The sequence below is a fragment of the Myotis daubentonii genome, chromosome 3 (genome assembly GCF_963259705.1).
Source record: "Myotis daubentonii chromosome 3, mMyoDau2.1, whole genome shotgun sequence".
Taxonomy (NCBI): Eukaryota; Metazoa; Chordata; class Mammalia; order Chiroptera; family Vespertilionidae; genus Myotis; species Myotis daubentonii.
Genome location: NC_081842.1, coordinates 118,716,282 through 118,731,305, shown reverse-complemented (window position 1 = coordinate 118,731,305; position 15,024 = coordinate 118,716,282). Strand labels below are relative to the sequence as shown.

Here is a 15,024-nt window from a genome sequence, read left to right as displayed (position 1 = left end):
GGGAGTGAACTGACAATTCTCGGGGTGGGGGGGAAAGGGTGTGGGGGGTTTGGGAAGAAACTGGACAAAAATTGTACATCTATGGATGAGAACAGTGGGTGGCGGGGGTAAGGGCAGAGGGTGGGGTTGGAACCGGGTGGAGGGGAGCTATGGGGGGGGGGGGAGAGGAACAAATGTAATAATCTGAACAATAAAGATTTTTTAAAAAAAAAAACATGAAAAGAAAAGTTCCTTATATTAAGAATGGTTTCTAAATGTTATTAATGCCTCTTTTAAGAACATATACTTATAACATAACATTATTTACTTTTAATTAGTTATTATAGTATATTTAATGATTTTGATATGTTTTCTAAATTTGAATTATCCTTGAATGTGGCCACAAGGCATTATTCTCTTAATCTACTTTTTGATTTAGTTTTTATTCTTTTATTTTGAATGTATACATTTTATTGTTATGCTTTCTACATATATACATTTATAAAAGTTCCTATGTGTAAAAAAAAAAAAAAAATTGGGGGTACAAAATTACAGTATTATATTGAATTAATGCCCTATCCAATCCAGCTTAAATTCCATGCTCCACTTCAACTTAACAGTCCACTTTTTTACCTATATTCTCCATTCTGTTATGTTGGGCTAAAAGACCCAAACCCTGAACTAAAGCACTAACTGCCTTCCCTACCCCAGTGGTACACTGCTAAAAATCACACACCATGAAAAGCAGTACCATTGTGAATGTATTGTCTCACTTTTCTAATGCAGTCTAGAAATATTATTTATATTTTCATGGTTGGCTTTTTCTTTCCCATTCTCCACAGTGTCTATTTCATACCTTCTCCACTCTTTTCTTTGAACATATCACCTTCTATGTCCTTCAGTGCAGACAGCCTCATTTCTATCTTCACAGGGAAAATAGAAGCCGAAGAAATCATCAACCCCCTGCCTTCAAGACACACATTTCTCCATCACTCCCTATTATAAAATAGGCTCAGGATCTCACTGCCTTCTGCCTTCTCCTGAAGATTACTAGTCTGAGTATTCCTCTAATATTTTTGACATCTTCCATCTCATCTGAAATGAAATCTCTTGACCCCACCCAACTTATTTCTTCCCCTTCAGAAACTTCTTTAAAACTGTGTCTACATTTGTTGAGCCCTCTTCTTTACCTCTCAATCACCCCTGAATTTATTTTAATCTGGCCTCAGCCCATGTTTCCCTATTGAAATGATTAACCTATTACAAAATCTGAAGGTCACTTTTCATCCATTTTATTTAATTTTATTGAATCCTCAACAATGTTTTATATTATTGTCCCTTTCTTCCAACTTAAAATATTATTTCATCAGTTTCCACATTCTCCTGGTTTCCCACATCTCTCTCTGTCTCCTCTGCAGGCTCTGTTTCATCTCCTGTCCTTTAATTACTAATGTTCCTCAGGCTTTAGACTTCAGCCATTTTCTTTCTCAGTTTTCACACACTCTCGGCTTTGTTCCATCCACACAATGGCCAATTTCACCCAACATACAACTACTCAGCTCTTTCTCTAAGCTCCAAATTAAAGTCCAAACAGCCTATTTAACATATCCACCTATATGCTTTCAGGTAACAAAAATAAACATGTCTAAAACTGAGTTCAATTAGCAACCAGGGAAATGGAAATCAACACTACCATGATCAGCAATAAAAAGAACAAAATATTGCCATCCACAACAACATGGATCGAGAGGGTATTGTTCTAAGTGAAATAAGTCAGACAAAGAAAAATACTACATGATTTCACTAATATGTGGGGTTTTTTTAGAAAATCAAAAGAAAAGAGAAAAAAAATAAAACACAATTAGATTCATAGAAACAAAGAACACAAAAAGTGAAACTAAAAGACGGAAAGGACATCACCCAGAACCACAGGAACGCTGGCTGAGTGGAAGTCCTACAACTAGGAGGAAAGAGAAACGCATACGGACACTCAGAGGAGGCGCAGTGCTGAAGTCAGATTCTGAGGTGCGGAGTGCGCGGAGCGGGCTGGCGGCGGAGGGCGCGCTTGGCGTTTTCAATCGGGAGGGAGTCGCAGACTCTGAGCTCCAGATACAGGCGAGTCTTTGGGGACCCAGACTCAAACGGGAGAAGCGGGACTGTCTGGCTTGGGTCAGAGCGAGTGCAGCTTTCTCTCCGAGCTTTGCAGTGGGTGCTGGAACTCAGAGAGGCAGAGCCCCTAGGGACAGGACTGAGAGCCGCCATAACTGCTCTCTCTCTGGCCCACGCTGTTGATCCTGTGGGACCCGCCCTGCCCAAGCCCTGCACAGAGGCATTTGCCGGATAGCCTCGGGCAAAGGCTAGATTAGCACCTCCCTAGAGGACAGAAGTTCTCTCACTGCTGACACAGCTGATTCTCATAGCCACTTGGCCTGGAGGTCAAACCCTCCCTGGAATTAGCTACAACAATCAAGGTTTAACTATAAGACTCCGAACAAAGACCACTAGGGGGTGCACCAAGGAAGCATAACAAAATGCGGAGACAAAGAAACAGGACAAAATTGTCAATGGAAGATATAGAGTTCAGAACCACACTTTTAAGGTCTCTCAAGAACTGTTTAGAAGCCGCCGATAAACTTAATGAGATCTACAAGAAAACTAATAAGACCCTCGATGTTATGTTGGGGAACCAACTAGAAATTAAGCATACACGGACTGAAATAACGAATATTATACAGACTCCCGACAGCAGACCAGAGGAGCGCAAGAATCAAGTCAATGATTTGAAATGCGAGGAAGCAAAAAACACCCAACCGGAAAAGCAAAATAAAAAAAGAATCCAAAAATGCGAGGATAGTGTAAGGAGCCTCTGGGACAGCTTCAAGCGTACCAACATCAGAATTATAGGGGTGCCAGAAGATGAGAGAGAGCAAGATATTGAAAACCTATTTGAAGAAATAATGACAGAAAACTTCCCCCACCTGGTGAAAGAAATGGACTTACAGGTCCAAGAAGCGCGGAGAACCCCAAACAAAAGGAATCCAAAGAGGACCACACCAAGACACATCATAATTAAAATGCCAAGAGCAAAAGATAAAGAGAGAATCTTAAAAACAGCAAGAGAAAGAAACTCAGTTACCTACAAGGGAATACCCATACGACTGTCAGCTGATTTCTCAACAGAAACTTTGCAGGCCAGAAGGGAATGGCAAGAAATATTCAAAGTGATGAATGCCAAGAACCTACAACCAAGATTACTTTATCCAGCAAAGCTATCATTCAGAATTGAAGGTCAGATAAAGAGCTTCACAGATAAGGAAAAGCTAAAGGAGTTCATCAGGATTATATGAAATGCTGAAAGGTATCCTTTAAGAAGAGGAAGAGGAAGAAAAAGGTAAAGATACAAATTATGAACAACAAATATGCATCTATCAACAAGTGAATCTAAAAATCAAGTGAATAAATAATCTGATGAACAGAATGAACTGGTGATTATAATAGAATTAGGGACATAGAAAGGGAATGGACTGACTATTCTTGCGGGGGAAAGGGGTGTGGGAGATGCGGGAAGAGACTGGACAAAAATCGTGCACCTATGGATGAGGACAGTGGGTGGGGATTGAGGGCGGAGGGTGGGGCGGGAACTGGGAGGAGGGGAGATATGGGGGGGGGGGGGAAAGAGGAACAAATGTAATAATCTGAACAATAAAGATTTAATTTTTTAAAAAAAATAAATAAAATAAAATAAATTAAAAAAAGACAAAAAAAAAAAAAGAAACAAAGAACAACTGATGGTTGCCAGAGGGGAGGAAGGTGGAAGGATGGGTGAAAATAGTGAAAGGCAATACAGTCAACAGTAGTGTGATTAACTTTGCAACTTTACTTGACTTAGTGTGCTGAGCATACCACAATGTATATAAAAATATCGAATCACTATGTTGAAACTAATAATATTGTGTACCAACTATACTTTAATAAAAAATACTTTAGCCAAGCCAGCGTAGCTCAGTAGTTGAGATTCGAACTATGAACCAGGAGGTCACAGTTTTGATTCCCAGTCAGGTTATATGCCCAGGTTGTGGGCTCAATCCCCAGTAGGCAGGAGGCAGCTGATCAATGATTCTCTCTCATCACTGATGTTTCCATCTCTCTCTCCCTCTCCTTTCATCTCTGAAACCAAGAAAAAATGTATTTTAAAAAAATGCTTTAAAAAATCCACAATGAAATATCACTTTAATCCCACTAAAATGGCTAGAATCAAAAAGACAAAATAACAAATGTAAAGGAGGAGGAGAAACTGGAATCCTTGTTCACTGCTGAGAATGTAAAATGATGTAGTCACTTTGGAAAACAGTCTGACAGTTCCTCAAAAATTTAAACATACAGTTATCATATGACCCAGTAACTCCACTCCCAAGTATACACACAAGAGCAAAACTTAAAACACGAATGTTCATAGCCACAATACTCACAATAGTCAAAAAGTGGAAACAACCCAAATGTACATGAATTGATGATTTGATTAAAAAAAAAAAATAGAGTCCAGACAGCATTGCTTAATGGTTGAGCGTTGACCTATGAACCAAGAGGACACAGTTTGATTCTTGGTCAGGGCACATGCCTGGGTTGCAGGCTCAATCCCTCTGGCAGCCAATCAATCAATGATTCTCTCTCATCATTGATGCTTCTATCTCTTTCTCCCTCCCCCTTCTTCACTGAAATAAAAATATAGAGAGAAGAAAAAATGGCAGCCAAATAGGCAGAGGTGTAATGAACCTCATCCCGGGGCCAGACGGGAAATCTAAATCAGAGAACACCTGGAATTAAATTAGGCACAACTGAGGAGGCAACTACAACAAGGAAGGGCAGAAAATGCCTGAAGACCGGTAGGAAGAGTGGCAAGGGCTCTAGAGGGGCAGCAGGCCACCAGGCCAGTGAATCGAGAAGGAGAGGAGGAAGCTGCATAAGGGAGTAGCAGTTCCCTCAGAAAAATAGATGCCCAGCCCAGGCTGAGCTCCAAAACCATGGCCCTTGGCGGCAGGTATAACATCCAACTGTGAAAAGAAAAAGCCACAGAGCTGCTGGCTGCTGGGGAGTCTGGACCCAAGACCACAGTAGTGAAAGGGTGTGCCAGGAGGGGAAGGCTGCGCCACGAGGGGAAAGCTGTGCAGGGCTGGGGGAAGAGAAAGCCATAGTTTCATTGTTTTTTATTTTGTTTTTGTTTGTTTTTTTCAGGACTTATTCTTTATTTTTTTTACTATTATTTTTCAATTAGAGTATAGTTTTAGGTGCACAACCCAGTGATTGGACATTTATGTAACTTACAAAGTGATAATCCAGATAAATCTAGTACCATCAAACACCATACAGAGTTATTATAATACTAGAGGCCCGGTGCACAAAAATTTGTGCACTGGGGGGGGGGGGGGTCCCTTAGCCTTGCCTGTGCCCTCTTGCAGTCTGGGACCCCTCAGAGGATGTCCACCTGCTGGCTAGGCCCGCTCCCTGGGGGATTGGGCCTAAGCTGGCAGTCAGACATCCCTCTGGCAGCCCGGGAGCCCTCGGGGGATGTCCACTTCCAGCGGGGAACAGGTCTAAGCTGCAGTCGGACATCCTTAGCACTGCTAAGGAGGCAGGAGAGGCTCCTGCCACCACCGCTGTACTGGCAGCCGTCAGCCTGGCTTGTGGCTGAGCAGAGCTCCACTTGTGGGAGTGCACTGACCACCAGGGGGCAGCTCCTGCATTGAGCGTCTGCCCTCTTGTGGTCAGTGTGTGTCATAGTGACCAGTCATTCCCAGTGGTTCTGCTGTTAGGGTAAACTTGCATATTACCCTTTTATTATATAGGATTATTGACACTATTTCCTATGCTGTACTTTGCATCCCCATGACTATTCTGTACCGGCTAATTTGTACTTCTTGTTTTTTAATTCTTACTGTTGAATGTATTACATATGCCCCCTTAACCCCTCATTGTCCTCTCCAAACCCTCTCCTATGCTCCAGTCCAGGCCTTCACCTCCCTATTATCTGTGTCTATTGGTTATGCTTATATGCATACAAGTTCTTTGGTTGATCTCTTACCAGCACCACGCAACTCTTGCCCATCCACCCCTGCCTTACCTCTGAGGTTTGACACTTCTATGTCTGTGGATCTATTTTTGAGCATCAGTTTATGCTGTTCATTATATTCCACAAAAGAGTGATATCATGTGATACTTGTATATATATTTTTAAATATATTTTATTGATTTTTACAGAGAGGAAGGGAGAGGGATAGAGAGTTAGAAATATCGATGAGAGAAAAACATTGATCAGCTGCCTCCTGCACAGCCACTACTGGGGATGTGCCCGCAAGCAAGGTACATGCCCTTGACCGGAATAGAACCCGGGACCCTTCAGTCCACAGGCCAACGCTCTATCCACTGAGCCATACCGGCTAGGGGAATATATTTTTCCAACTGGCTAATTTCGCTTAGCATAATGCGCTCCAGGTCCATCCATGCTATTGCAAATGGTAAGAGTTCTTTCTTTTTTACAGCAGTAAAATATTCCATTGTGTATTTGTTTTTACTCTTTAAACCCAAAACACAGAACTTTTTTTTTTTTTTAGAACTTTTTAATTGCAATCACTAAGAGGAGGCTTTGGCACAGAAGGGAGGAACTGATTTGAGGTGCCTGAAGAGAGGCTGGGGAGGGAAGCAGGGCAGGGAGAATGGCCAGGAGTCCTGCATTAGGCTTCCAAACCTAAGGGGCCATTTCTCCCCAGAGGAGCCAGCCCCTCCCTGTAGCCTCAGGGCAGGCGATGAAGCCTGCCACACCCTGCATTCTGAGCTTTGCAGAGGAAACAAAGACAGAGGCCAAGCTTACAAGTCTGAATAGTCTCAAGGAGCCCTCAGTGACTGGATTGGAAAAGGGCCCTGTTGACCCAGATATTCTGGGAACCAGACTGATAAAAACTCCAGGTTGCCAGCCAATCCCATGTCTGTCTCCATACAAGGACCTCTGTCCAACCAAGTGCAGAGTAATATTTTGGGCCACTCACGAAGCACTACTTGTGGGTCAGGAAACACCCACCTTATTCCCTAAAAATGAAACAGCACCAACCGCAACTAAAGCGCTGTCAGAAATAGATGCTTAAGTAATTAAGATTGACAGCTGGCAGACAAGCAAAGAGGGCAGATTGGCCCCACCTGCTTGCAGAAAAAGCCTGTGAAGACAGACACAAGCAGAGAAACTGTGGATTGCTTGGAGCTTAAAGCAGGGTGCTAAAAGCCAAAAGAAAGTGCCTGACAATGGTTATCACCTAAGTAACTAACAGGAAGCCCAGAATTGGCAGACAGAACTGAAGAGTGGGGCCCTAAACCAGCTCCCATGGGGAATTAAAACTCAGCTAAAGCAAATGACACTTCTTTCTTTTTTGATACTAGAAGTCCAGTGCACGAATTCGTGCACCAGTGTAGTCCCTCGGCCTGGCCTACGGTATAGGGATGAAACCACCTCTCTGACATCCCCCAAGGGGTCATGGATTGTTACAGGGCGCAGGCCAGGCCAAGGGACCCCACCAGTGCACAATCGGGGTTGGGGAGGGGCACAGGAGGTGGCCAGCCAGGGAGGGACTGCAGGAGAGCTCCAGAGTGTGTCCGGCCCATAATGCTCAGTCCCAATCAGCCGGACCCCAGCAGCAAGCTAACCTACTGATTAGAGCATCAGCCCCCTGGTGGTCAGTGCATGTCATAGCAACTGGTTGACCAGTCAATTATCTGCCCCCGGTTGGTCAGTGCACGTCATAGCAACTGGACAACCAGTCGATTGTCTGCCCTGGGTGGTCAGTGCACGTCATAGCAAGCGGTTGAGTGGCCTCAGCATATCATTAGCATATTACGCTTTGATTGGTTGAACGGCCAACTGCACAACCGGACACTCAGCATATTAGGCTTTTATTATATGAGATTTTTATTTTTCTAATTTTATTTATTTATTTATTTGTTTGTTTGTTTGTTTATTTTTCTTCCATTCTTCTTTTTTTGCTCCCATTTCTTGACTCCTTTTCCCGTTTTAGGTTTTTTTCTCTCTTTTCTTTTCCCCCCCTTTTTAAAAATTTATTTTCTTTATCAGCTTAGTGACATATTATTCTAGTATCTCTTGGTTTATTCATTTATCTAATTTCCTCTTCCCTGCTCCTACTCCATTACCCGTTCTCTTTTCTTTTTCTACTCTTTTTTTTTTCCCTCTCTTCTCTTTTCCACTCCTAGTTTTTAAACTCCTTTCAGTTCTTAAATTTAGGCCTATCTGCTCTCTCCTCTATTCCCCTTTTCAAAAAAAAGAAATTTTTTTAATTAATATTTTTCTTTTCTTCTGGTCTCCTTTCTCTTCTCCCTCCTCTATCCAAAACCATGGTCCTTCCCCTATTCCTCTAATTCCTTAACTCTATGTTCTTTTTTAAGCCCTGCATCTACAGATTCTACCCTCCACCCTTTTCTAGGTGTTTTTTGTGCGTTTTGGTTTATTTGTTTGTTTTATGTTTTCTCCACATATTACTTCTTTCTTTCTATTTTTCACATTATCATTCTTGCTCTCTTTCCTCTTTCCTAATTCCCTTTTCACTAGTGGTCACATTTAAAGTGGTTATAGGTGTCCGTGTACATTAGTGTCCTGTTCCTTCTGTGCCATGTCTTGGCTTGTATTTTGTGTTGTTCGGTCAGCACCTCCACAACAGTTGGGACTTTGTGGCAGGCAGGAAGCCACATAACCAGACACCCTGAGAGGAGACTCCATTCACGAATGGAATAATAACATTCAAGACCCAACTACAGCCATAGCCGTTTTGGCTCAGTTGATAAGAGCATCACCCTGCAGACTGAAGGATCCTAGGTTCAATTCCAGTCAAGGACATATACCCAAGTTGCAGGCTTGATCCCCATAGGGGACCTGCAAGAAGCAGCTGAAAATGATTCTCTCTCATCATTAATGTTTCCATCTCTCTCTCTCCCTCTCCCTTCCTTTCTGATATCAATAAAAGTATATTTTTTAAAAAAAGGCCCAACTACATCAGGAGCACACAAATATCTCAAGTAGGGGACTTCCCTAGAACACCCAGCCCAGGAGACCTGAAAGAATGCACCACTGGGTCGCACAATACATCTACTGAATAAGACCAATTCAAAATATGGGTGGCATAGCAGATAGATCTAATACATAGGAACAATTACAAAGAACAGCAAAAATGGGGAGACAAAGATACAAGTCCCAAATGAAAGTAATGGAAGAATCACCAGAAAAGGAACTAAATGAAATGGAGTCAAGCAATTTCTCAGAGAAAGAATTCAGGGTAATGGTTATGAGGATGTTCAAATGTCTGGATGTGATATTCACAAACATGTATAAGAATCAAGAGGAAATGAAGAATGACATAGCGGCAATAATGAACACAATGGAATGTTTCAACAGTAAACTAGAAGAAGCTGAGAACCCAATCAGTGAATTAGAAGACAAGGTAGAAAATAACTACCCATTAAAGCAGCAACTTTAGAAATTTTTAAAGGTAAAGAGTCTACGCAAGTTCTAGGAAAACAAGAAACAAAACAACATCCACATAATAGAGGTGCCAGAAGGAGAGGAAGCTGAGTGAGGAATACAAAACCTGTTTGAAGAAATAATGTCAGAAAACTTCCATGACTTGCCTTAGCCGTTTGGCTCGGCGGATAGAGTTTCAGCCTGCGAACTGAAAGGTCCCAGGTTCAATTCCGATCAAGGGCACATGCCCAGGTTGTGGGATCGATCCCCAGTGGGGCACTTGTGGGAGGCAGCTGATTCATGATTCTTCTCTCATCATGGATGTTTCTATCTCTCTCTCCTTCTTCCCTCCTCTCTGAAATCAATAAAAATATATTTTTTAAAAAACCACAAATGTATTAAAAAAGAAAAGAAAACTTCCCTGACTTTGGAAGAAAAAAGTCAGACAAGTCCAAGAAAAACAGAGAGTCCCAAACAAGATGAACACAAAAGACCGACACCAAGACACATCGTATTTACTAGTAAATTGTCAAATGTCAAGGACAAAGAATCTTAAAGGCTGCGAGACTGCCGGGAGCCGGTCCATCCTTGCTGTTTCAAAGGACCTGGCATATATGGCATACTGTTCTTAAAATGTTTGCTCACCTTCTTGGCACTATGTGTTTTAACCAAGGTCTCCTCTCTGAGAAAGGTTGTTTCCCCAGGTAGGGATTTTCCCCTGAAGTTAGGGAGGGAATAAAACCCCTCAACTAAGTGCCAGGCGGGTAATTAATCACTTTAACTATGAACAATCATGCTTAAGCTACAGAATCTTTACTCCCTGGAATGGAGATAAGAAACGCCCTAACCTTTGTAATAGAGATTGATAGGATTGAATCAACTGGTATAAATACATATGTAACAAGACAGCAAGAGAGAGAACTTAGAAGACAGAAACAAGAGGCACAGAACCTAGACCAGAACCTAGCGAGAGAACATGGCAAAAGATCCTGGACTGAACCTGACTACAGAAATTGGCAAGAGAACCTGACTAGAACCTGGTGACTGAACCTGGCTGGAGAACCTGGACAGAACCTGGCTGGAGAACCTAGCGAGGGAACATGGCTACAGAACCTGGCTGGAGAACCTGGAGAACCTGGCTGGAGAACCTAGCAAGACAACATGGACACAGAACCTGGCTGGAGATCCTAACCAGAACTTCGTTGGAGATCCAGACCAGAACTTGGCTGGAGATCCTGGCTAGGCTGCTGATCAACTGAATGCTGTCTCCATGTCATTCCTTCTTCGCCGACTCTGTCCACACCTTTGGGGATCCCTGGACCTGCTGGGGTTTGACCCCAGCACCAGACAGAGACAGAAAGTTACCTACAAGGGAACTCCATTAGACAATTAACATATTTCTCAACAAAAGCATATCAGGCCAGAAGGGAATGCAAGGAAGAATACAAAATGATGCAAGGCAAGGGACTGAATTCAAGAATCCTCTGTCTAGTCAGAGTATCATTCATAATTGAAGGGAAAATCGAAAGCTTCACAGACAAAAAAAGGCTAAGGAAGTTTATTACCACCAAGCCAGCAATGCAAGAAATGATAAAAGGACTGTTGTAAAAAGAAGAAATAGAAAGGGCAGGAGCACAGATATAAAGAATAAAAATGGCAACAAACAAGTACCTAAAATAATAACCTTAAATGTAAATGGATTAAATGCTCCAATCAAAAGAAACAGAGTAACAGAATGGATAAGAAAATATAACCCATACATATGCTGTCTATAAGAGACCCACCTTAGAAAAAAGGACTCATACAGACTGAAAGTAAAGGGATGGGAACAAAATTTTAGGCAAATGGAAATGAAAAGAAAGCTGGGGAAGCAATACTTATATGTGACAAAATAGGATTCAAACTGAAGGCCATAACAAGAGATAAGGAAGGCCATTTCATAATACTGAAGGGAAAAATACAAGAGGCTATAACTCTGGTAAACATATATGCACTCAATACAGGAGCATTGAAATATATATAAAAAAAAAAACCTTCAGGAGGACACCAACAGAGACATTGACAGCAATACGATCATAGTAGGAGACTTTAATACCCCACTGACAGCACTAGATAAATCTTCTAGACAAGAAAATCAACAAAGAAACAGCAATGCTAAATAACTCTAGAACAGATGGAACTAACTGACATCTTCAAAACATTCCACCCCAAAGCCACGGAATATACATTCTTCTCAAGTGCACATGGTACATTTTTAAAGATATACCACCTGTTAGGAAATAAGCTAAGTCTCTAGAAATTCAAGAATATTGAAATCATATCAAGCATCTTTTCAGATCACAATGGCATGAAATTAAAAATCAGTTACAATAAAAATGCTCAAAAACAATCAAATACATGGAGTCTAAACATCATGCTGCTATTAAACAAGGAATGGGTTCCAAAGACATTAAGTAAGAAATTTAAAAAATCTTGGAAAGAAATAAAAATGAACACACAACAATCTAAAATTTATGGGACACAATGAAAGGAAAAGTTCATAGCACTACAGCCTTACCTCTAAAGAACAAGAAAGGCGTGCAAGGGAAGCCAGCAGCCACCACCTGTGACCACACACCCTCAGGGAGCCAGCAGCTGCTGTCTGCTACCTCGCAGGGAGCCTGCAGCCACTGCCCACGCACACATGGGGAGCCTACAGCCGTTGTCCAGGACCTTGCAGGGAGCCAGTACCCACTACCCAAGAACACACACATGTGTGGGGAGCCAGCAGACGACACCCACGATCATGAGTGGAGTGAGCAGCTGCCTCTTGCAACCACATGCGTGAGGGGAGTCACCAGCCACTGTCCGCGACCTTGCGGGGAGTCAGCAGCCACTGCCGAGACCGCATGTACGTGCAGGGAGCCAGTAGACGTCACCCGTGACCATGAGGGGAGCCAACAGCTGCTGGTCGTGACTGTGAGCATGAGGGGAACCAACAGCTTCTACCCACAACCTCACAGGGAGCCAGCAGACACTGCCTGCGACCACGCACATGTGTGGGGAGCCAGCGGCCACCAAGTGCAACCACCTGGGGAGCCAGCAGCCGCTGTCTGTGACCTCATGGGGAGCCAGTAGCCACTGCCCATAACCATGCGCATGTGCGGGGAGCCAGCATACGCCACCCGCAAACACGTGGAAAGCCAGCAACCACTGTCTGCAACCTGGCCAGGACCCAGCAGCAATCTGAACTGCAATTGGAGAAAAAAAATCAGAAGACAGGAGGAGAGCCTGAGAGAGTTTTGGGACAACATGAAATGAAGCAACATAAATTTAATAGGGGTGCTAGAAAGAGAAGAAGAAGGGCAAGGGTTAGAAAACCTATTTGAAGAAATAATGTCAAAAAACTTCCCTAATTTGGGAAAGAAAATAACTTCACAAGCACAGAGAATCCCAAACAAGATGAACCCTAAAAGACCCATACTAAGACATATCGTAATTACAATGGCTAATGTTAAGGACAAAGAGAGAATCTTAAAGGCTGCAAGAGAGAGACAGAAAGTTACCTAAAAGGGATCTCCCATTAGACTATCAAATGAATTCTCAACAGAAACACATCAGGCCAGAAAGGAATGGAAGGAAGTATACAAAGTGATGTAAAGGAAGGGAGTGAATCCAAGATAACTCTATCTAGCAAGGCTGTAATTCAAAATTGAAGGGGAAATCAGAAACTTCACAAAGAAGAGCTAAGGGAGTTTATCACTACCAAACCAGCAATGCAAGAAATGCTAAAGCAACTGTTGTAAAAAGAAGAAAAAAATTAAAAAAGGGAGAAGGAACACCAAAAAAAAATAAAAATGGCTATAAACAAGTTCCTATCAATAACTTTAAACGTAAATGGACTAAATGCTCCAATCAAAAGACAGCAAGTGGCTGAATGGATAAGAAAACATGACCCATATAAACATCACATAAAAAAAATTGAAAGACAAAAATCACATAATCATATAAATTTATGCAGAAAAAGCATTTGATAAAATCCAACACCCTTTCCTGATAAACACTCTCAGCAAAGTGGGAATAGAGGGATCATACCTCAACATAATAAAAGCCTAAAGGCTCCATCATAAAACTACTGGACTTAATAAATGAATTCAGCAATGCAGTAGGATACAAAATTAACACCCAGAAATCTAAAGCTTTTTTATACAACAACTAGAGGCCTGGACGGATATGTGCAAAAAATGAAACCAGAACACCAACTTACACCATACACAAAAATAAGCTCAAAATGGATAAAGGACTTAAACATAAAACGGGAAACCATAAAAATCTTAGAAGAAGCCATAGGCAGCAAAATAGGAGACATTTGTCATTACAATATCTTTACCGATATAGCTCCTAGGGCAATGGAAGAACATAAACAAATGGGACATCAAAATAAAAAGCTTCTGCACAGCAAAAAGAAACCACCAACAAAATAACAAGAAAGCCCACTGCATGGGAGAACATATTTGCCAATGTTATCACCAATAATGGTTTAATCTCTAAAATTTATAGGGAACCCCTACAACTTAACAAAAGGAAGATAAACAACCCAATCAAAAATGGGCAAAGGACCTAAATAGACACCTTTAGAAAGAGGACATAAAGGCCAAGAGACATATGAAAACATGCTCAGAGTCACTAATCATCTGAGAAATACAAATCGAAACACCAAGGAGGTACCATCTCACACCTGTCAGAATGGCTATCATCAACAAATCAACAAATGACAAGTGCTGGAGAGGATGTGGAGAAAAAGGAACCCACTTTCATTGCTGGTGGGAATGCAGACAGGTGCAGACACTGTGGAAAACAGTATGGCATGTCCTCAAAAAATTAAAAATGGAACTTCCATTTGAACCAGTAATGCCACTTCTAGGAATATATCCCAAGAAAACAGAAACACCTATCAGAAAGGATATATGCATCCCTATTTTCATAGCAGCACAATTTACAATAGCTAAGATTTGGAAACAGCCTAAGTGCCCATCAGCAGATGAGTGGATTAGAAAACTGGTACATCTACAAAATGGAATACTATGCTGCTGTAAAAAAAAAGAAGGAAGCTTTTGCACAGTGGCAGTATCGTAGCCAATGAAGGTTATCCGAGGTGCGATTATTGCTAATTGAAAAAAAGAAGGAATTCTTACCATTTGCAACAGCATGGATGGAACTGAAGAGCATTATGCTATGTGAAATAAGCCAGTCAGAGAAAGATAAGTATCACTCATTTGTAGAATATAATTAACAACATAAACTGATGAACAAAAACAGAACCAGAGTCATAGAAGCATCGAATAGACTGTCCAACCTATGAGGGAAGGTGGGGGGTGAGGGGGTTAGAGATCAACCAAAGGACTTGTATGCATGCATATGAGTATAACCAATGGACACAGAAGACAGGGGTGCGGGGGGGGGGGGGTAAGGGCATGTGCTAAGGGTTGGGGGCGGCCAGGGAAAGGTCAATGGGGGGAAAAGCAGACTTATGGAATACATTAAACAATAAAGAA

At 41.9% G+C, this 15,024-nt stretch overlaps 1 protein-coding gene and 1 pseudogene across 6 annotated transcripts in view; one reads left to right on the top strand and one right to left on the bottom strand.

Moving 5' to 3' along the window:
- CCDC138 (coiled-coil domain containing 138) overlaps positions 1-15,024 on the bottom strand; it is a 201,566-nt gene that overhangs the window by 163,206 nt on the left and 23,336 nt on the right. The gene's annotated exons all lie outside the window — the stretch shown is intronic.
- LOC132231986 (U4 spliceosomal RNA) lies at positions 14,580-14,704 on the top strand (annotated as a pseudogene).